We start from the raw sequence: 24,276 nt of genomic DNA on the forward strand, positions 1-24,276 counted from the left end.
ATCCTCGTGCTAAAAAGTTTTAAGTCAAAACTGGCCCTAGACGCCTATGCCCGTCTAACCTCACTGCTTCAAGGTTCAAATAGCTTTTATGTTATTCTCAGGCGACAAGTGTATAATTATTTCTTTATTTCAATTGTTATCATGTATGCTCAAAAGTATCTGCAACAATCAGCCTTCATTTCCTTTACCTCTAAATAAAATTCGTTATCATGTAAGCTCTAAATAAACCGGTAATAACTATATAATAGAATGGCATATAAAATTTATGCCAAGAGCCAAGCGCTGGGACCTATAAGGTCATTCAGCGCCGAAAGGAAAATGAAAGTAAAGGTTTTAAAGGTGCAACAGGAGGAAAACTCGCAGTTGCACTATGAAACAACCGTTAGGAGAGGGTGGAAAGTAAGATGGAAGAAAGTGAATATGCATGGAGGTATAGTAAATGGAATGAAAGGGGTTGCAGATAAGGGCCGAAGGGACGCTGCAACGGACCTCAAGTAATGCCAACAGTGCACCGTTTGAAGTACACTGACGGTCCAACATCCCCCAATAACCTCAAATCATCATTCTTCAAATTCGTGTATCAAATCATTTTTAGTACAAACCCTTCCCAGTACACTGTTAGACGCTGTTCCACTTTCACCATCATCCTGACCTTTGTCATTTCAACCTCGCCTGCTGAAAGCCAAACATTAGCTCTCTTCATAAAATTCTAATGTTTGGAGATGGAGCCATTTTTCCCCGGCAAAATGTTTCCCTTAAAGGAGATGGCCAAGTCTACATCCGACGCTCTTCTTTATTTTTCGTTTCGGGAACTTGGAAAATAAAAGCGGTTCTCGTACTTTATTGTTTTCTGCTCGTGACAGCGTCAGCGTCGTTTCAGCAGTGGCTTTTGTTTTAATTTCTCTTTTTTTTTTCTTGTATTTGGCTAATGAAATAATAATGTTTCTATTGTTCTGTTTTAGAGCGGCGACTTTTTCTAAATTACAGCTTTAACTGTGGTTTGACTTCCCAGCGTTTTGTGAAAAAATCTATCATAGCGTAAACTATGGTTTGACTTTCCAGCGTTTTGTGAAAAATCTATCATAGCTTAAACTATGGTTTGACTTTCCAGCGTTTTGTGGAAAATCTATTATAACTTTAACTGTGGTTTGACTTTCCAGCGTTTTGTGAAACAATCTATTATACCTTTAACTGTGGTTTGACTTTCCAGCGTTTTGTGAAACAATCTATTATAGCTTTAACTGTGGTTTGACTTTCCAGCGTTTTGTGAAACAATCTATTATAGCTTTAACTGTGGTTTGACTTTCCAGCGTTTTGTGAAACAATCTATTATAGCTTTAACTGTGGTTTGACTTTCCAGCGTTTTGTGAAGCAATCTATTATAGCTTTAACTATGGTTTGACTTTCCAGCGTTTTGTGAAACAATCTATTATAGCTTTAGGTTTGACTTTCCAGCGTTTTGGTTTGAGCTTTAGCTATGGTTTGACTTTCCAGCGTTTTGTGAAACAATCTATTATAGCTTTAGCTATGGTTTGACTTTCCAGCGTTTTGTGAAACAATCTATTATAGCTTTAGCTATGGTTTGACTTTCCAGCGTTTTGTGAAACAATCTATTATAGCTTTAGCTATGGTTTGACTTTCCAGCGTTTTGTGAAACAATCTATTATAGCTTTAGCTATGGTTTGACTTTCCAGCGTTTTGTGAAACAATCTATTATAGCTTTAGCTATGGTTTGACTTTTCAGCGTTTTGTGAAAAAATCTAGCACTCTTCTTCCTTTCTACACAAGATTTAATCATTATAAAATATTAGGTTCTCTGATTTTGTCATTTTTCCTCATAGTTTGTCTTACTTTTGGCTGTTTGTCTGAATATATAAATTTTCCTCACTTGAAGTCAAGCGCAGTAGGAGCTTTCTTAGCCTGAATACCATAGAAATAAAAAAAAAATATTAGAAATAATTGCTTTTTTATGAACGCACTAACAGGTTTCTAGTATTTTCTCGTTAGACTGAGCTCCAAATGGAAACTCTTTACATAAAAATCTCAATCTTTAAACGAAAGCATTCGAAGGAAAGGTTAGTGCAATTGGAACTTCAAAAGCTCAAGCAAAGATGCAATGCATTGCTACCCTAATACAATTCTCCTCGTATTTGAATCATTTAATTACGTTCTTATCTCTCTACTTATTAATTTGTTAATTTATTTTTTCTTGTTTAATATGTGATCTCTTCTTTCAGTATTTCACATTGTCTTCTGTTACTTCTTTCTGGTGAACACCATATTCTTTGGAAGCTTGAATTTCAGCTCAATAATGGCCCTTGTGGACTTGTGTCATATGAATGGGGTTCATCTTCTGAATAATAAAAAAATAATTATAGTCATAATTTATATAACTTAGTAGCCTGAGAAGGCTGTGGCCAGCAATGTCCCTCAGCCAATGGGTGTTGTAAAATGCCTAATAACTTCAGCTAATCGCTCCCATTTCGTGACGAAATCTCTGGCATAAAGGCTATTTGTTTGTTTGTATTTTGACATTTTGCTTTCTATCATCCAAGGTCAGTTGCTGCTTGAATTATTTTCACCAGGTATTATCTTTGGATTTTTAAAAGGGGTACTATGATTTCTCAAACCAACCAGTGATGGTTAGTTGCAGAGGAAAAGTCAAAATTCAGCTAAAGTAGAAACCGGCCTCTAAGTTAATCTAGCTATTTCAGTCAATGGTAAAATGATGCATGATATGCATACAAAATTGAAATAAATAGGGAATTATGGCGGTATGGAGGCCCACCATGTTTTAGCAGTCGAATTTATATACAGAGAGAAGATGCTGCATGAAATATCATCATTTCCACCGCCCATTGTTTTGTATAAGGTAGTGTTATCAGAATCTTTCCACAATCGAAAAAGACTTTCGAGGATTAATTGATAAAGAAATAAACCATTTAAATCCCAAATGGATTGAGGAGATCATCTGCAGCATCTATTATCCGAGTAATTAAATACCATACCTTGAATTTTCACGTTTTTATTTCGATAAGAAAATAAAAGAAGATATTGGAATTCAAACTGGTTAAAGAGATAAACTTTAAGCATCCATTTCCTGAGTCACTAAGCACCACACCTAGAATTTTCCTCTTTTTTACTTTCTACAAAAAAAATAAAAGAAGATATTTGAATTTAAAGTGGGTTAATGAGATAAGCCTTTAACTACCAATTACTTGAGTAATTACCTTCAAGCGTCCATTGTCCGAGTAATCAAGCACCCCGCCTTTAATTTTCCTCTTATTTTACTTTCTACAAAAAAAAAAAAAAAATAAAATAAAAGAAGATATTTGAATTCAACGTGGGTTAAAGAGATAAGCCTTTAACTATCATTTACCTGTGTAACTAAATACCACACACTGAATATTTCCTCTTTTATAAAAAAAGATATATAAAATAATATATTTCAGTTCAAAATGGGTTACACACATTTCAGCATCTTTTACTTGAGTAACTTGAATTTTTCACTTTACCTTTATAATGAATAAAAGAAAGACACTTAAATTCTAAATGACGTGAAAGCATAAACGTTTGAGAATTTATCACCCGAGTTGTTTTGATTTCTTGAGTAACCTGAATTTTTCCTTATTTTATATTCATAAAAAAAAATAAAAAAAAAGATATTTGAATTCTCAGTGACGTAAAGACATACACGGTTAAGTATTTGTTACGTGAATTTTTTATTTATTAAACCTTTTTTTTTTTATCTTATTTATGATAAATAAAAGAAGATACTTGAATCCTCAATGACGCAGAGAGATAAACGTATAAGCATTAATTACCTGAATTGTTTTATTTATTAAACCTTTTTATCTTATTTATAATAAATAAAAGAGAATAATTGAATCCTCAATGACGTAAAGCGATAAACGTCCAAGAATTTATTACTAGGGTTCTTAAATTTTTTTTATCTATTGTTATAAAAAGATAAGAGAAAGACATTTCAGTTCTCAATGACGTAAAGAAATAAACGTTTAAGCGTTTATTATCTGATTTTTTATTTCTTAAACTTTATCTTTTTCTTTTAAAAATTAAAAGAAAGATATTGGAATTATAAATAGCATACAGAGATAAACATTAGAGCATTTACCATCCAAAATGTGTTCATATCTTAAAACTTTCCTCTCTGATCACAGACGCTACTGCTATCGGCACCATCACTCCAATCCTTGATAAAAAAAAAAAAATGTTATTACTCCTAGTTGCTTTACGAATGGCACGTCGTCATAACAGACTCTGAAATTTGGTCGCCCCAAACTTTCCCTGGGTCGAAGTTTTACGAGTTCGGAATTTCGGTGGCTCTCCGCTGGAAAGAGTCGTCCATTCTTACTGCCACAACTGGCCGCTGAACTTGCTAGCGTCAGCATCTTGTGTGTGTGTGTGTGTGTGTGTGTTTTGTGTGAGTGTGTGTGTTTTTTGTGTGTGTTATGCGTTTAGGGGGGGGAAGGGGTGTTGAGCTTCTGAGCTTTGGCTGTTTTGCGAGAAGTGGTCGTGTATATATATATATATATATATATATATATTTACATATATATATGTATATATACATACGTATGTATATATATATACTGTATATATACGTATGCATATATAAATACATACATATACACACACATATATATATATATATATATATATATATATATATATATATATATATATATATATATATATATATATATATATATATTTATTTACCATACGACACTCCCTTTACAGTAGCTATCTATCTATTTATATATATATATATATATATATATATATATATATATATATATGTACATGTATGTAGTCTACTGTATATACATATACCGGTATAAATATAATTGCGTGTGAGTGTGCTTGTGTGCGTATATATGTGTGTGTAAGTATGTATGTACGTATGTATGTATGCACACAACCACGCTTTATAAACACTATGTGAGAACCAATAAATACTTGTTTATGAAGTTATATACGCCGTTCTTCACTCGTGAATAAATGTTTCTTATTCTGGCGTCGCTTCTTAGCACGGAAAATAAATAAAAAAACTGCCAAACCTATTAAGTTGCCAAAAATTTATCCAAAACATTTCTTCCGATTTACTTGCCGTCTCAAGAATCTGTGTTCCGCAAAGGGGGGATGTTCCTGGGTAAAATTGAAAGAAATGTGGCAGGTAACTAAAACTTCGACTTGAAAGAGAATAACAACGAAGATCTTGTGCCAGCGGTTTGGGAGATATAAAACGATGCTTTCGGAAACTTTGGTGCCTGGCGCTAAATATCAGAGTGCTAGGTAATGGATTCCTCTCTTCCTCCACCCCTGTCTCTCCTCCTGTATTCATATATATATATACATATATATATATATTATATATATATATATATATATATATATATATTATATATATATCTATATATATATATATATATATATATATATAGGTATATTCATATACATCTATATATATATATATATATATATATATATATATATATATATATATATATATATATATATATATATATATATATATATATATATATATATATATATATATATATATATATATATATATATATATAGAGAGAGAGAGAGAGAGAGAGAGAGAGAGAGAGAGAGAGTAGCCTAATCGGGATGTTGGGGGGTTGTGTGATGGAAGTATGTCGAAATTCCTTCTTAATTCACAGGAACTATCCAATTGCCAAATTCTTCGCCCAATAAACAAAAAGCGTATTTAATTTCCTTTCAAATTCAACGCCCTCCCCCCTCTTCATTTCCTCCAGTTATTTACTAAAATAAAAAAAAAATATTTATATATAAATTTTGATTTAGCCAGCAAGCAAGACGTCGAGACCGCGACGTGAGAGGAGAGAGATAGCTTTTAATCATTCATCCATTTATTCCAAGTGGGCGTGTCAAGGAAGCAAGCACCAATTAATGTCTGAGAGGCCCATCCAGAGGATCCCCGGTCCATGGGAAGAGGTCCTGCGTGCCTCTGGGAGGATTTCGGCCTCATTCAAGGTTATTCCGCGTTTCCAGGAAGCGGGAAGAGGGGAGGGGGTTGAGGGCTGAACCGCATGACGAGCGAATTAAAGATTCATCTCATTTTGCAAATTCTTCTTCATTTTCTTTTTTTTCCTATTTGAGATTTATATTTCATTCACCGGTAAAGTGAAGACGGAGCTGGTTTAATTCAGGATCTATCTGGTTTTAACCTTTAAAACAAGCAAGCGAGATTTTCGTTTTCTTTAACCAAATTTTGCACGAAGAAAGTCCTCCACAAATCTAGTTTACATTTTACAAGGAATTTTAGTTGAATGGTGTTCTAAAGTAAAAGTACATCGTGTATCAAAATACATCTATTTTCCTCTTTGTATACGCGCCACGTAAATTTATTCAGGCCAGAGGAAATTTTAATACAATTACCTCTTCTGCTTCGATTAAATCTGAAACTCATTATTTTAGAGAACTTATTATCAACAGCAAATAAAAAGTGGTCAAAATAACCTAAACACACCCAAACAAATAAGTTAAAAGGTAAAAGTTGTTGTTTTGTAATAGTATTGGCCTTACTTACTGAAACACTCATTCACTCAGAAAAATAAAACAGCCTACATACAGTCTCAAAGGATCCTCTTGATAAAATCGAGACAGAGAGATAATTGACGTGGACAGACGACTGGAGGAAAAAGAAAACATTTTCGAAAATATGAGGAACCAAGCGAGAGAGAGAGAAGGTTTTGGCATGCGTTCGGAAATGCTGAAGGGAAGAAGAAGAAGAAGAAGAAGAAGAAGAAGAAGAAGAAGAAGAAGAAGTGATGGAAATAAATGGATGATCTGGCGGAGAGGGTTTTCCTCTGGAGAGCTCTCCTGAGGGCGATCGCCTTCGACAGGAAAAGATGCAGTCTCGAGAAAGAAGATGGAGGACTTTTTTTGAAAAGGAAGGAAGGATGGAAGGAAGGTGGAGTCTCGCGAGAGACGAGAGATAAAAGGGGGTGGGGAGAGAGAGACTTAAAGGAGAGCGAAGCTGAATGTGAATTAGGTGAGAAGAGAAAACGATAGTGTAAATATTTCAGGCCGACTTTGAAAGGACGCTTTCTGCAAGATTCGCGTTGGCGGAATCTTAAAATCAAGATTGAAATCTAAACAAGTAAAAAAAAAATGACCGAAGTCTCTTCGGCGCAATCGAGTTTTCTGTACTGCGTATAATCAAGGCCACCGAAAATAGATCCATCTTTCTGCGGTCTCGGTATCATGCTGTATGAGCCGCAGCCCATGAAACTTTAACTAAGGGCCAGTGGTGGCCTGTCCTATATCGTTGCCAGGTGCACGATTATGGCTAACTTTAACCATAAAAAAAAAAAACTGCTGAGGCTAGAAGGCTGCAATTTGGTATGTTTGATGATTGGAGGGTGGATGATCAACATACCAATTTGTAGCCTTCTAGCCTCAGTACCTTTTAAGATCTGAGGGCGGACAGAAAAAGTGTGGACAGAAAAAGTGCTGACGGACAAACAGAGCCGGCACAATAGTTTTCTTTTACAGAAATCTTGCAAAACTGGGTGTGCTCATTACTAGGATAGGTGACCACCAATGAAAGGCAAACACCGTTTGCATTGAATTCCCTTGGTCATATATTGAAACATGGTCAAAAGTTAATGTTCTCGACACAAAAATATCAACGCTAGGAAACACTAACCCTCAGGACTCAAGAGTGTGCGGCAATATATCATGATGAGTCCCTAAAGTGCAATGGGTAAGTTATGTACAGATGTAAGTGATTATTTCTCGTAAAAGCTCAGTGAAATTAATCCGAGGTATTCCCATACTATTTACTTTCTTTGTGATGAATTCTAATATCTAGAATTATCTTCATTTAACTATAAGAGTAAAGAGTAAGAAATATCCCATCCAGAAGCTTTTACTTTTTCTTTAAAGTGTTAAAGTAAAGAGTAGGTTTCGAGGTTCATTCAAGGTTACGAGACAGTTTCGGACAAGGGATCGAACCATGCCATGAAGATAATATTAAAGACCCGCCTTTTTCAATTACATTCGTTCCATGGCATTTCTTTTCGCATCATATCCATGTTATTTAAAGACGAAATCACAAGAATCTAGAGAATTCTCCAAAGAGTAATGGCTACAAATAAGAACCCAGTCTTCAAGAAGAAGAAGAAGAGAGAAGTCTCGGGGTGTTGCTGGGAGGGTCTCGAGACTTCAGGAAATGAATCGAGGCACGCGAGGGAGTTCGGGACTCATTCACTAGCTCAGGGTTGCGAAAGCTATATCTTTTCCTTTCACTTTATTTATATTTTTCTGGTTTTGGATGTGAATATCTTCGACTTTCCTTTAAATTCATTTTCATTCTCTGTTTATGGATATTCCTTAGAGTTTGCTTGCATTTTCCAATTTTGGGATGTCCATTTACAGTTTTCTGCTTCTGGGATGTAAAAATCTTGGATTTTCAATGATGGTGAATTTCATTTTTTGTTTATTTATATGTTTCTGTTTCTGGGATGTGAATGCCTTCAATTTCCTTTGATATTTATTCTTATTTCCTGTTTATTTCTGTTTTCCTGCTTTGGAATGTGAAAACTTTGACTTTCCTTTAAATCCATTTTTATTTTCTGTTTATGGATATTCCTTAAAGTTTGCTTGCATTTTCCAAATTTGGGATATGAAAACTTCCGATGTGCTTATTTACTAATTTGCATTTTCTGTTCATTTACAGTTTTCTGCTTCTGGGATGTAAAAACCTTGGATTTTCAATGATTTTGAATTTAATTTTTTGTCTATTTTTATTTTTCTGTTTCTGAGATGTGAATGCCTTCAGTTTCCTTTGATATTTATTCTTATTTCCTGTTTATTTCTGTTTTTGGAATGTGAAAACTTTCGAAATTCCATTATGTCAATTTTTATTATTATTAATATTCATTTTCTTTTTAACTACTTCGTTTCCCTTCAGCTTATTTATTCCTCTTATGTTTTTGGGACACAAAAGCCTCCGATTTTCATTATTATCTTATTTATTTTCTGATATTTTTGGTTTTTGGGATTTGAAAACCTCCTGTTTTCCTTTTTTTAATAATTCTTCTATCTTTTTCTGTTCAATTTATTTTTCACTGACTATTGTTTTAACCGTTTATTAACACTGCGAAATCTTCACCATTCCCTTTCAATCGACTTTTGCCTTCTGGTTACGTATTCCGTGTTACGAAATTTCTCTCATTCAGAACCAGGACCTCTAAGACAGGTGGGCCAGGCAATGACGTCAGACGGGCTCATCGCAGGCAGGACTCACTACTGGCACGTCGATACAACAGAACAATTGACCATCCTTTGTCTTTGCATTAATAGTTTCAGTTTTGTACTAACTCTCTTTTACTGGTAGTCTACCAGTAACTTAATGAGTTGTCAGTGTCAGTTATTTATTTTTTTAAAATAGAGCCTCATATGTCACAATTGTATGTTAATTTTTCTATCGATAGCGAGGATAAGAACTGTATAAATCTATTGTTTTAAACAATATCTTGACGTTAACTGTAACGAAGATTACTCAGAATACCTCAAACATTCAATAAATGAAAAGGAATTTGTCCACAAGTAACCTATACAAATTTACGATAGTACTAAATGTTTAACTGTCCTTGGTTTACAACTTGTAAATCGTGGGCCATGGCTCATTTTACGCGGTCGACTTGGTTGGTTCATCATTAATCCCTTGTCTGACCGACCTGTTTTAGTGGGTCCTGTTTAGAACAATCTAGTATGTTTATTATTATTATTATTATTATTATTATTATTATTATTATTATTATTTATTATTATTATAAACCCTATTCATTTGGGACAAGAACATTATTATTATTATTATTATTATTATTATTATTATTATTATTATTATTATTATTATTATTATTATTATTATTATTCAGAAGATGAACCCAATTCATTTTGAACAAGTCCATATTATTATTATTATTATTATTATTATTATTATTATTATTATTATTATTATTATTATTATTATTATTTTTCCAGAATTTTCGAGTCATTTCGCCAACGCAAATGTAAATTCCTCATAAATTCCTCATAATCTTTGCTCACCAAATGAGGAATTATGCAAGAAATCTGCTCATCGTCTTCTCTGGAAAGAGGCCTTGTTTCCTGGAATCAGGAATTCAGTTTATGCTCGTTTTACTTCCTCCATTTAATCGCCATTGTGATTGCAGAGTTTATTTGTCATTATGTTTGTTTGTATGTTATGATCGTACGTACATGCCTTCTTCATCATCACAATTTTACACTTTTTTGCCTTTTTTTTCCTAAGTTGCATAAAGACGTGGTTGAATGTCTCTCTCTCTCTCTCTCTCTCTCTCTCTCTCTCTCTCTCTCTCTCTGTAGCTTTGAAAATATTTGGTCGGTCAAAATTAACGATTACGAGAGACTATACTATAATATTATTGCAGTTGTACATTTCCTGATTTCTGTTTCTCACAAGTTGTAAAAAGACGTCGTTGAAATCTCTCTCTCTCTCTCTCTCTCTCTCTCTCTCTCTCTCTCTCTCTCTCTCTCTCTCTGTAGTTTTGAATATATTTGGTCGGTCAAAATTAACGATTACGAGAGACTATACAATAATATTATTGCAGTTGTACATTTCCTGATATCTGTTTCTCACAAGTTGCAAAAAATCGTCTTTGAATATATTTGGTCAGGTCAAAATTAACGATTACGAGAGACTATACAATAATATTATTGCAGTTGTACATTTCCTGATATCTGTTTCTCACAAGTTGCAAAAACGCTCTCTCTCTCTCTCTCTCTCTCTCTCTCTCTCTCTCTCTCTCTCTCTCTCTCTTTTGAATATATTTGGTCGGTCAAAATTAACGATTACGAGAGACTATACAATAATATTATTGCAGTTGTACATTTCCTGATATCTGTTTCTCACAAGTTGCATTTCCTGATATATGTTTCTCACAATAATATTATTGCAGTTGTACATTTCTGCAAAAAAAAGACGCGGTTGAAATCTCTCTCTCTCTCTCTCTCTCTCTCTCTCTCTCTCTCTCTCTCTCTCTCTCTCTCTCTTTTTGAATATATTTGGTCGGTCAAAATTAACGATTACGAGAGACTATACAATAATATTATTGCAGTTGTACATTTCCTGATTTCTGTTTCTCACAAGTTGCAAAAAAACATGGTTGAAATCTCTCTCTCTCTCTCTCTCTCTCTCTCTCTCTCTCTCTCTCTCTCTCTCTCTCTCTCTTTCTGAATATATTTGGTCGGTCAAAATTAACGATTACGAGAGACTATACAATAATATTATTGCAGTTGTACATTTCCTGATTTCTGTTTCTCAAATCTCTCTCTCTCTCTCTCTCTCTCTCTCTCTCTCTCTCTCTCTCTCTCTCTCTCTCTCTCGTTTTGAATATATTTGGTCGGTCAAAATTAACGATTACGAGAGACTATACAATAATATTATTGCAGTTGTACATTTCCTGATTTCTGTTTCTCACAAGTTGCAAAAAGACGCGGTTGAAATCTCTCTCTCTCTCTCTCTCTCTCTCTCTCTCTCTCTCTCTCTCTCTCTCTCTCTCTCTCTCTTTTTGAATATATTTGGTCGGTCCAAATTAACGATTAAAGACTATACAATAATATTATTGCAGTTGTACATTTCCTGATATCTGTTTCTCACAAGTTGCAAAAAAAGGCGGTTGGTTGAAATCTCTCTCTCTCTCTCTCTCTCTCTCTCTCTCTCTCTCTCTCTCTCTCTCTCTCTCTCGTTTTGAATATATTTGGTCGGTCAAAATTAACGATTACAACTAACAAATATTATTGCAGTTGTATTTCCTGATTTCTGTTTCTCATGATCTCTCTCTCTCTCTCTCTCTCTCTCTCTCTCTCTCTCTCTCTCTCTCTCTCTCTTCTCGTTTTGAATAAAATTAACGATTACGAGAGACTATACAATAATATTATTGCAGTTGTACATTTCCTGATATCTGTTTCTCACAAGTTGCAAAAAAACGGTTGAAATCTCTCTCTCTCTCTCTCTCTCTCTCTCTCTCTCTCTCTCTCTCTCTCTCTCTCTTGGGTCGGTCAAAATTAACAGAGACTATAAATAATATTATTGAGTTGTACATTTCCTGATTTCTGTTTCTCACAAAAAAACGCGGTTGAAATCTCTCTCTCTCTCTCTCTCTCTCTCTCTCTCTCTCTCTCTCTCTCTCTCTCTCTCGTTTTGAATATATTTGGTTAATCAAAATTAACGATTCTTTATACAAAAATTATTGCAGTTGTACATTTCTGATTTCTGTTTCTCACAAGTTGCAAAAAGACTATTGTCTGAAATCTCTCTCTCTCTTTCTCTCTCAATATATTTGGTCATCAAAATTAACGATTACAGGACTATAATAATATTATTGCAGTTGTACATTTCCTGATTTCTGTTTCTCACAAGTTGCAAAAAGACTTTGAAATCTCTCTCTCTCTCTCTCTCTCTCTCTCTCTCTCTCTCTCTCTCTCTCTCTCTCTCTCTCTCTCTCTCGTTTCGAAAATATTTGGTCAGTCACAATTAACGATGACAAGACACCATACATATCATTATTATACAAAAACAATGTAATGACTTACACCGCAAAGGGCCAAAAGTTCAAAATAAAGGATATAACAAAAGAAAGCGAGTATTGGAACGGTCTCTTTTAATCCAAGCCGGGCAGGTAAAAATGATTTCCTGTCCTTTCACAGAAGGATCCAATCATCAATTTAATTAAGTCTTATAAGTTTCGCCCGTGTTTTTGAAAGCTAACAGATCATACTTATGTCCTCTTACCTCAACCAAGGTTGAGATTGGCCATGCAGATCGTTCGATGAAGAACTTTATTCCGATCGTTGGAATGCAGTGTTTGCCTCCATTGCCAGTTCCTGTCTTTAATCTTACGTACAGTCCTGCATCTATATCTGCAACTTTTTAATGCAACTGCATTGTTTTTTCCCCAGTTCCACCTTAGATCCTTGTCCTTCATTTCCTTTGTTTTTCAGAATATTATTATTATTATTATTATTATTATTATTATTATTATTATTATTATTATTATTATTATTCAGACGATGAACCCTGTTCATATGGAACAACCCCACAGCGCCACCAACTTTAAATTCAAGCTTCCAAAGAATATGGTGTTCATTAAACAGAAGTAACAGAAGGTAATCTGAAATACAGAAAGAAGAGATCAGTTCATCAAGAAGGAAGAAAAAATTAACAAATTAATAAATAAACAAATAAAAATATTAGTAAATCATTAAAATACAAGGAGAACTGTATTAGGGTAGTAATGCATTGCATCTTCTCTTAAACTTTTGAGGTTCCAATCGCACGACATCCTCAAGGAGACTGTTCCAGAGTCCAGCGGTGTGAGGAAGAAAGGACCTCTGGAGCTGAGGAGTTCGACAGAGAGGCACATTTACTGCACACTGGTGCTGCTGTTCAGCAAATCTGATTGCTCTCAGCAGGAAAAGGTGATCGGGGATCAACTGCGAATGTGGAAGGTCTCTGTTAAAATACAACTTATGAAAAAGTGACAAACATGAGACCATCCGCCGAGGGATCTTCTTATCCTGCTTTCCAACTACTACACCTCCCTGTTTTCCCCGCCGTAGGCGCCCAGTGGCCGCAAGCGCCACTTTGCTTGGCTTGGCAGCTTAAATTTCATGACACAATCAACCGATAAAATGCAATAAGAAGTAAAAAATGCGCCGAAGTTTCTTCGGCGCAATCAAGTTTTGTGTACATCGTATAATCAAGGCCACCGAAAATAGATCTATCTTTCGGTGGTCTCGGTATAATGCTGTATGAGCAGCGGCCCATGAAACTTTAACCACGGGCCGTTGGTGGCCTGCCCCACATCGTTGCCAGATGCATGATTATGGCTAACTTTAACCTTGAACAAAATAAAAACTACTGAGGCTAGAGGGCTGCAATTTGGTATGTTTGATGACTGGAGGAGGATGATCAACATACCAATTTGCAGCCCTCTATCCTCAGAAGTTTTTAAGATCTGAGGGCGGACGGACAAACAAAGCCGGCACAACAGTTTTCTTTTACAGAAAACTAAAAAGAATGGCACTATTTTATTTACAAGTATGGGTTTGCTACAGAAGCGGCAAGTCCAGATGATCATCTCACCTTTACGTAATAGTCCCGATTTCAGAGACATTTCGAAAAACGCCATCAAAAGTATCTACGTATTCCCCATTGAAAGCGCCAGTCTCATTTTTACATTTTCTTTGGTCATCCGCGAAAAACATCAACATAAGACGAACTCGATCCGCATACCTGAATAACATCTTTATTTATTTTTTTCTTTATTTTACTAAGCAAACATCATCAGTCTCGAATCCATATTTATGCGATTTTGTTGGCCGAAACCTCCCTCCTCCTCCTCCTCCTCCTCCTCCTCCTCCTCCTCCTCCTCCTCCTCCTCCTCCTCCTCCTCCTCCTCCAGGCTACATGTGCATTCCCATGTGACTCAGTCGAGGGACGATGAAAAAAAAATATTCATGTTTGAGGAGGGACAGAAGTTGAAAGGAAGACGCCCTCGTGTCACGGCGAAGGCTGGACTTATTCATTCAAGGTTATATACACGGCGTTTCCGGGAAATGGGAAGACGCCCATGAGAAGTGGATTCGAGACACGTTCCCTTTCAGAGGCGCCTCGGTGTTGGTCTTTACACAAAAATTAATATTTCCGTCTTAAAAATGAGATATTACCAGGAACATCAACCTTTTGAAAAACTCGTAAAAAATTATTAAAATTATCCTTTCCCCCCAAAAAAAATTCTTTTTCTTTTAATTTTTTTTCAGAGACCCCTCGGTATTGGTCATCACACAAAAATTAATATTTCCTTCTTAAATATGAGATATTACCAGGAACATCAACCTTTTGAAAAACTCGTTAAAATTATTAAAATTATTTTTTCCCCCACAAAAAAATTCTTTTTCTTTTAAAATTTTTTTTTTCAGAGACACATCGGTATTGGTCTTACACAAAAATTAATATTTCCTTCTTAAATATGAGATATTACCAGGAACATCAAGCTTTTGAAAAACTCGTTAAAATTATTCTTTTCCCCCCTCAAAAAAAAAATTCATTTTCTTTTAAAATATTTTTTTTCATTCAGACACGCCTCGGTATTGGTCTTTACGAAGGATATTATTATTTCCATCTTCGAAATGAGACATTAGGGGATCATAAACCTTTTCAAACCTTAATACTTTCTAATATATTTTATAAGAGGACAATTCTGCTATTATCATATAAGAATACATGTAATGGAATTTTCACTCCCTTGCCAAAAGTTGACCGAAAACTGTATGTTGAAAGAAAGCGAGAAATTGAACAGCTTCTGTTAATGATCCATTCTGGGCAGGCAAGACAGCAAATATTCCATTTAACAGCAGGAGAAAATTAATCTAATTAAGCCTCTAGTTTCAAATGCATTCCTGATTTCTGACAGAACATACATATGTCCTCATATCTCAATAACAGTAGATACATAAACGTTTAGAAAAACTCGTACAAATGATTATTTCCCCACGGAAAAAAATTCTTTTCCTTTTCTAGGAACTTGAAGGAATAACGTCAGGCCATAAACAAGCTCGGAAAATGTTTGAAAAACTCGTAAAAATTATTATTTCTCCACGGAAAAAAATTCTTTTCCTTTTCTAGGAACTTGAAGGAATAACGTCAGGCCATAAACAAGCTCGGAAAATGTTTGAAAAACTCGTAAAAATTATTATTTCTCCACGGAAAAAAATTCTTTTCCTTTTCTAGGAACTTAAAGGAATAACGCCAGGCCATAAACAAGCCGGGAAAATGTTTGAAAGCAAATCAGGTAATCGTATTTCCTCGCAAAAGCTGCATAACATTTGTTATTGCAGAAGAAGACTTTCCACGACGGAGTCTTTCCAGATACTCCTTGTTGACGCAAGATCCTGTGACGATGGTTTGCGAAAATAAGTTGCGTGATTAGTTCGCACCTCGGGACCTTAGCTAGTTTCGTTGAATCAGATTTTATCTATCTGTATAGTTATTTCATTCATCATTTTACCATAATGGAATTTCTGGTATCATCAATAATAAAGGTCTAGCACTGTGCGATTTCAGTTACAAATTTACACACACACACACACACACATATATATATATATACATATATATGTATATATATATATAAATATACATATATGTATATATATATAATATATATATATATATATATATATATATATATATATATATATATATATATATATATATATATATATATATATATATATATATATATATATATATATATATATCGTATCTTGATATATTCCATGGCACCCGTATCTTGATGGTCATCCTAGAAGGTCATCTTTGTTTTAATAATTCCATGGTAACACTTTCAGTTATTTCTTATTTCATGCGAAAGAAACAATTTTATTACTAAAAGTAACTTTTCAATTGAATCCCCTTAACCATTCACTTCAATAAACAAGTTTATTTAGAACACCTTGTAATCGCCTTATGAATTTGAGATATTCTCGTGTTTAAACGCGTCAACTATTCAAAATTAAAAGTCAGGTAGAATAAAAACAAGTAAAAAATGCGCCGAAGTTTCTTCGGCGCAATCGAGTTTTCTGTACAGCCACTACAGCGTATAATCAAGGCCATGGAAAATAGATCGATCTTTCGGTGTTCTCGGTATAATGCTGTATGAGCCGCGGCCCATGAAACTTTAACCACGGCCGGTGGTGGCCTATCCTATATCGTTGCCAGAAGCACGATTATGGCTAACTTTAACCTTAAATAAAATAAAAACTACAGAGGCTAGGGGGCTGAAATTTGGTATGTTTGGTGATTGGAGGGTGGGTGGATGACCAACATACCAATTTGTAGCCCTCTATCCTCAGTAGCTTTTAAGATCTGAGGGCGGACAGAAAGGATGCGGACAGAAAAAGAGTGCGGACGGACAGACAAAGCCGGCACAATAGTTTTCTTTTATAGAAAACTAAAAAAAAAAGGGTCTGATATGTTTTTAGTCGTATCTAGTCGGGATAATTGCATTTTTCCCTTTAGAAAAAACCGATACTGATTAATTTATTCGTCTCAATTTTGAATAAATGCAGACTTATTCCTCAATCCGCTGAACTGTTGAACAGTCTCGCTGAAGATGTCGTGCAGTTGGAACTTGAAAAGTTCAACACTTAATGCATTACTATTCTAATACTGTTCGTCTTGCATTTTAATAATTTACTTTAGATTTTTATTTATTTGTCTATTAATTTATTTCTGTATTTCCCGTTACCTTCTGTCATTTCTTTATAAAAAAACACCATATTCTTTGGAAGTTTGAATTTGAAGTCAATGGACCCTGTGAGCTTGTTCCATATGCATAGGGTTCATCTTCTGAATAATAATAATAATAATAATAATAATAATAATAATAATAATAATAATAATAATAATAATAATAATAATAATAATAATAATAATAATAAGTAGGTCTTTCTCCTCTAGATCGAGAACTAAAGATGAACCCAGGACAGGGTTCGAAAGCTTTTGTAACTTTTTTATAAAATCAACAAGAATACCATTGAATATTATTGTGGACCCGATATACAGAATAATAATAATAATAATAATAATAATAATAAATAATAATAATAATAATAATAATAATAATAATAATAATAATAATAATAATAATAATAAATACATTTTCTTGTCTCGTATTCATTTCAGGGATACAGAGCATAAACCCGAGAAAGGTTCTACCTGAGAGTGCAAAATCACTTTTTTTTTTTTTAACCTAAAACCCTAAGCTGAAACCGATACAGTTTAGCATTTCAGGTTTAGGTACTTCAGGGGAATCAGTCCTCGGATTTATATCTTCGTTCTTTTCCGAGCTTTGTACTAATCCCTTTTTTTGTTCCAGGAATCCAGCAGATACGTGGGATCTAAGGACGCTGAATGGCGTTCCATTCAATCGGCTGCGTTTGCATAAAAGTAGAAACTACATACATTCATACATACATATGTAAATAAAAAAGTTATGTCAACAAAAGTTTTTCGGACTCATTTTTGTTAGGCAGGTATCCATTTATTCATCGCAACAGAAGCGCACGGAGTGAGTTTACATTGCAAATACTTTCTTTCGATAGAACACAGGTGATATCACCTACCTGAGTGCTCATGGAAAAGATATAGTTTTTGCCGTTGACGCTCTAATGGCAAACAAATGATGCATAAACTGATAATATGATCTTTTAAACATCGTGCTAAACAGAAGTGATGGATAAAATTCAATATTTTTACCATCACCTTGCGAAGAAACAAACAGAAATATTATCCTTATTTTACGAAGGAAACTAGCAGACAATTTTTCTTAAATGCAAGGAAACCACGAGACAATTTTCTATCAAACCGCAACAAAACCAGAAGACAATTTTTCATTAAAATGGAAAGAAACAAGCACACATTTTCACCCTAAATGTGATGGACACCAGCAGATAATTTTTCCTTAGAATACAAAGGAATCAAATCAGTAGACAATTTTTTCCTGAAAATGCCAGGAAGCAAATTGACAGTATTTCCACATAGGAAGGAAACCAGCAAGCAATTTTGCCTTAAAATGCAAGGCAGTCACCTGATGCCTTATCCTAAAATTGCAAGAACAACAGAATACATTTTATCCTTAAATTGCAAGAAAATTGTAGATGTCTTGTCGATAAACTGAAAGGAAAATAATAAAATATTGTATATCTTACTCATAAATAGCATGGAGACAAAAAGATATTGTATGCTTAAACTGTAAGGATACCAGCAATTATCTTTTTTCTTATGTTTCAAATAAACTAACAGACATTTTATCTTCAAATTACAACGAAACAGGCAGAACTTTTTTTCCTTGTATTCGGCGGAAAAACGTAGATATTTTATCCTTACACTGGAAGGAAATCTGTAGACAAATTTATTCCTCAGTTACAAGGAAGCCAGTAGACATTTCTGTCTTTCCTCCTTCCCCCTCCTTAATTCCCTCTCCGCAACCTTTTCTCTCCATCCTTCCCCTCTCTTTCCCCTCTCTAAAACCATCACTTCTTCCATTCCACGTTTGTTGATAGCGTAGTTGGCCGTGTAAAGTACAAACAGAGCAGTTCTTCTGGCGCCTTCCTCCCTCTTCGTTCTCACGTTCTCAGAGAGTCTGATTTTAACTTATACACTCAAACTGACTCAAATTAAACTTATTGCAAAGCCGAAATCGCAGAAGAAAAGGCGGTAAACGAATGCCACTGAGCAAAGGCATGAAGAGAAATTCATCAAGAATGAAGTGTTTCTTTTCTGTTTCTCTCTCTCTCTCTCTCTCTCTCTGCTTCCTCTTTCAGTTTTTCGGGTCCGTTTGGAGATTCTGTTTCTGCTTTCTTTATCTGCTTTCCATTCTAGTTTTTCAGGTCTAAATTCTCGTATATCCAGTTTTTAAATTTGCATAGCAGAGACCTCGTCATTCGAACTGGCTCCCGAAAGATTAAAAAAAATCAGGAATCCTGTTTTCACCTCATGGACTATTTTCACGTACACTTCATGTATATTTCAAGAATATACATCTATATATGTATAATATAAACATATATATATATATATATATATATATATATATATATATATATATATATATATATATATATATATATATATATATATATATATATATATATATATATATATATATTTATTGTATATATATATATATATATATATATATATACACACATATATATATATATATATATATATATATATATATATATATATATATATATATACATTCTATTTTCGTTCTTACAAATGCCGAATCGATTAAGGTCAGTCCACCTTTCAAGTGAATGTGCAGTTTTTAATCATTTTATCATCGACGAAAAGCCCCGTGAGATATTTTTACCTTTGGTCTATTGAATAAAGAGAGGGCACATTTTAACATTCCGTGCTCCAACTTTCCCAGTCGAAAGGATTAATAAAAAAAAAAACCAAGCTCGGTTTAGAAAGCAAGAATTGGAAAATGAAAGTCAGGGAGAGAGAGAGAGAGAGAGAGAGAGAGAGAGAGAGAGAGAGAGAGAGAGAGGTTTTCCACCGAAGTTTGTCTATGTAAAACGAAAAGATGAAACAGCAGGAGGGAGAATGAGAATGTTTTTCTTCACATATTTTATCGGAAAAATCCCAGAGTTTGAGATAAGAAAAAGAAGAGGAAGAAGCGTTGGATATGTATATCCAGGGAGCGCACTGGTGAATGGAAAAACACACACAAAAAAAAAATAAATAAATGAAAATGTTAGGAAGACCATTTCAAGGAAATATATGAGCTTGATACTTCGTATGCTTCGAAGGGGAATAAAAATAAAAGAATGACAGAGAAGAGTATTAAATAAAAGTAGGGGATGGAGGGTGGGGATTATGCGAGTATTGGACTGATGACACGTGCAGTGAGATTCATAAAAATAAAGAAACACTAATCAACAAGAACTCAGAATTTTATAATCTATACTGACTAGATTAAATGTCAGCTTTAAACCTTGATGGTAGTTCATTTCCTTTGTACATGATGGAAATATGTTTTATATTATCATGTCCTAGTTTAAAAAGAAAATTCTTTAGATTTTTCTTTTGATCTTCAGATGTTTATTGCATTTTGTAATTGTAATATTGTATATACTTTTACCATATCCATGTCTTCTGCTCATTAGAGTTAAAATATGCTCTGGATGTTCTTCGTTCTGAAATTCATCAGTATGTTAACTTGAGGCAAGATGGTAAAAGTGAATGGAGTTAGTTTTAGAAGAGAGTGTTGCGCCACAAATCATCAGAAACTTAGAAACGATTTTGGACTAAATTAAGACACTTGGAAATCTCGAAAGGGAGATTTAATGACAGAAATAACTGATTGGTTTTACTTTGAAGCTTCTTTGTCGATACCTTTGTAAAATCCCTCTCCCGTCCCAACCCATTGGAAGAGAGAAAGATATGAAAAAGTTGCATGGATTACAAATTAAACTTAGCACGTGAATAACTAACAATTTTAACAAAAGGATGGGCCACCAAAAGCGTTATAAATATTAAAAATATAAGCAGGATGGTGAAATAGTTAATACTTATTATATTGTAATCTCATATTAAACTCATTTGAATTTTCTGGTTAATTATAACGCTGGATTATGATATATTTACTAGTTTTTCGAAATGATATTGTTTCCAGCTCCGGCATTATCTATTATTCATTATTTGTTATTAATACCTTTCGCACAAAATCAGTCAAGAGCTTATACGACGAGGATTTCATGTTGTTATCAATAAAAGTATATAACGCAGTTGCAGACCAAATTGAGTCATTAGAGGCATACTATGAAACGAGCAACCGCCCCTACCCCACCCCTTGCTTTTCCAATAAGTTCCACAGAGGTATATCGTGAAACAAACAACCCACCCCTTGCTTTTCCAATAAGTTCCACAGAGGTATATCGTGAACCAAACCCACCCCTTGCTTTTCTAATAAGTTCCACAGAGGTATATCGTGAACCAAGCAAACCACCCCTTGCTTTTCTAATAAGTTCCACAGAGGTTTGTATGTCAAGCAACCCACCCTGAAAAGTTCAAGCATGAAACAAGCAACCCACCCTTGCTTTTCTAATAAGTTCCATAAAGGTATATCATGAAACAAGCAACCCTTTTCTAATAAGTTCCTTGCTTTTTTTCTAATAAGTTCCATAGAGGTATACAAGCAACCCACCCCTTGCAATAAGAAACAAGCAACCCACCCCTTGCTTTTCTAATAAGTTCCATAGAGGTATATCATGAAACAAGCAAACAAGCAACATGAAACAAGCAACCCACCTTGCTTTTCTAATAAGTTCCATAGAGGTATATCATGAAACAAAGTTCCATAGTAACCAAGCAACCCACCCCTTGCTTTTCTAATAAGTTCCATAGAGGTATATCATGAAACAAGCAACCCACCCCTTGCTTTTCTAATAAGTTCCATAGAGGTATATCATGAAACAAGCAACCCACCCCCTTCTTTCCTAATAAGTTCCATAGAGGTATAGCATGAAACAAGCAACCCACGCCTTGGCTTTTATAATAAGATGCGATCTTTTACAGAAACTGAACACGCCGTTTATAACGCGTGATCATATAAAGAGAAACAAAAAACAATGACATATTTCTTCATTCAAAAGCCCCTTAAAATAAAATATTGAGAAGTTATGCACCTATTTTGTAGAGTAAATTGTAGATACAGATGTTTCACTCTGCCAGTTTCTGCTGAAACGATTAAAAATCTTCTTTCTAAAAATAACGATCGTAAATGGAACGCGAACAAGACACTCTTTTAGAATCTGTAAAAAGGAATAAAAAGCAGAGGAATTTGGACTAGAATACTTTTCTCCCTATATTTCATCGGAGAAAAAAAGTCTTCGGTTTGGAATAAGAAAAGAGAATAAAAACAATGTCGAAGATGCGTATGCAAAGAGAGGAGGAATTGGCATAAAAAGGCATCAGGCATCAGCTATATATATATATATATATATATATATATATATATATATATATATATATATATGTGTGTGTGTGTGTGTGTGTGTGTGTGTGTGTGTGTGTGTGTGTGTGTGTGTTTGTGCGTGTAAAATAATGAAACTAAAAACGAAGCAAACCCTGGTTATTTATATATAAATATGTATATATATGCATATATGAATATATATATATATATATATATATATATATACATATATGTATATACATATATATATATATATATATATATATATATATATATATATATATATATATATATATATATATATATATATATATATATAGAGAGAGAGAGAGAGAGAGAGAGAGAGAGAGAGAGAGAGAGAGAGAGAGAGAGACAGATAGACGAACAGACAGACAGACAGATAGATAGACAGATACCATCCTTTACATTGCACGCCTAAGATATGCTATCATTTGTCTGATTTAAGATTCAAAGGGAGAAACTGCGGCGGAAGTAACTATCACAGCTTTGAACAAGAATCCCAAACCTAAAATACATTTTAACCAGGAGCATGCAATTCTTCAGAAGGTCATTCAGCGCTGAAACTGACAGTCAAAAAGTTTGAGAGGTGTGACAGGAGGAAAACCTCAAAGCAGTTGCACTATGAATCAATTGTTACGAGAAGGTGGAAAGTAAGAAGAAAGAAAAAAGATTATGAACGGAGATACAGTGAAAGGAATGAAAAGGGTTGCAGCTACCATTACCCTCTTTCAAATGAGCACCATATCCTTTGGAAGCTTGAACTCCAAGCTTGAACTCCATACGAACAGGGTTCGTCTTCTAAATAATAATAATAATAATAATAATAATAATAATAATAATAATAAAAGGCCAGAAAAAGACTAATGCCCAACGGCTAGTATTACCCTCTCCCCCACCACCCCCTGTACACAGCGCTTGAACAGAGACCGAAATAGGTCGAGGTCCGCTGACGCCACAGCCGCTGGCAATGAATTTATCAGCTGCCTTTGTCTTACAGGCTCGCCTGCCACTATCGGGGATGTTCGAGCAATAACTCGAATCGAGCTCTGAAGGTGCAACACACCTGCCCCCTCTGCGGCCTCTTTGCTCAGGTGATAACTTGATAGCTATCAGGAATTGCTTGCGGGGTTTCGTTTCCTCTGTGGGTGCGTGCGCGCGCGAGCGTGAGTACGTGTATCTGAGCAGTTGAATGCAGCACACAGGTAGATAGATAGATAGATAGATAGATAGATAGATAGATAGATAGATAGATAGATTTATGATGTATATGGGTTTGAATATGCAGAGTATCAGAGGGTGCATTATGTACCGCTGGAATTGTTTTCGCATTTTAGTTTTATGTACGGTATACACACATACATACATAAACACACACAATGCACACACATATATACATATATACATATATATACCTTGCCTTCCAATTGAAAGACCAGGGTTCGATCCTGATGTGAGTCAGAAATTTATTTCTGTTCCACAAGTGATTGTGTGTTGATTATTTCTAACATACACACACACACACACACACACACACACAAACACACACACACACATATACATATATATGCATAACACAAGTAAATTATACATAGTACGTTTACCTCCTTCACTCTACACAGACCTACGTATAAAACTACCT

Source organism: Macrobrachium rosenbergii, chromosome 18 (assembly GCF_040412425.1).
Source record: "Macrobrachium rosenbergii isolate ZJJX-2024 chromosome 18, ASM4041242v1, whole genome shotgun sequence".
Classification (NCBI taxonomy): domain Eukaryota; kingdom Metazoa; phylum Arthropoda; class Malacostraca; order Decapoda; family Palaemonidae; genus Macrobrachium; species Macrobrachium rosenbergii.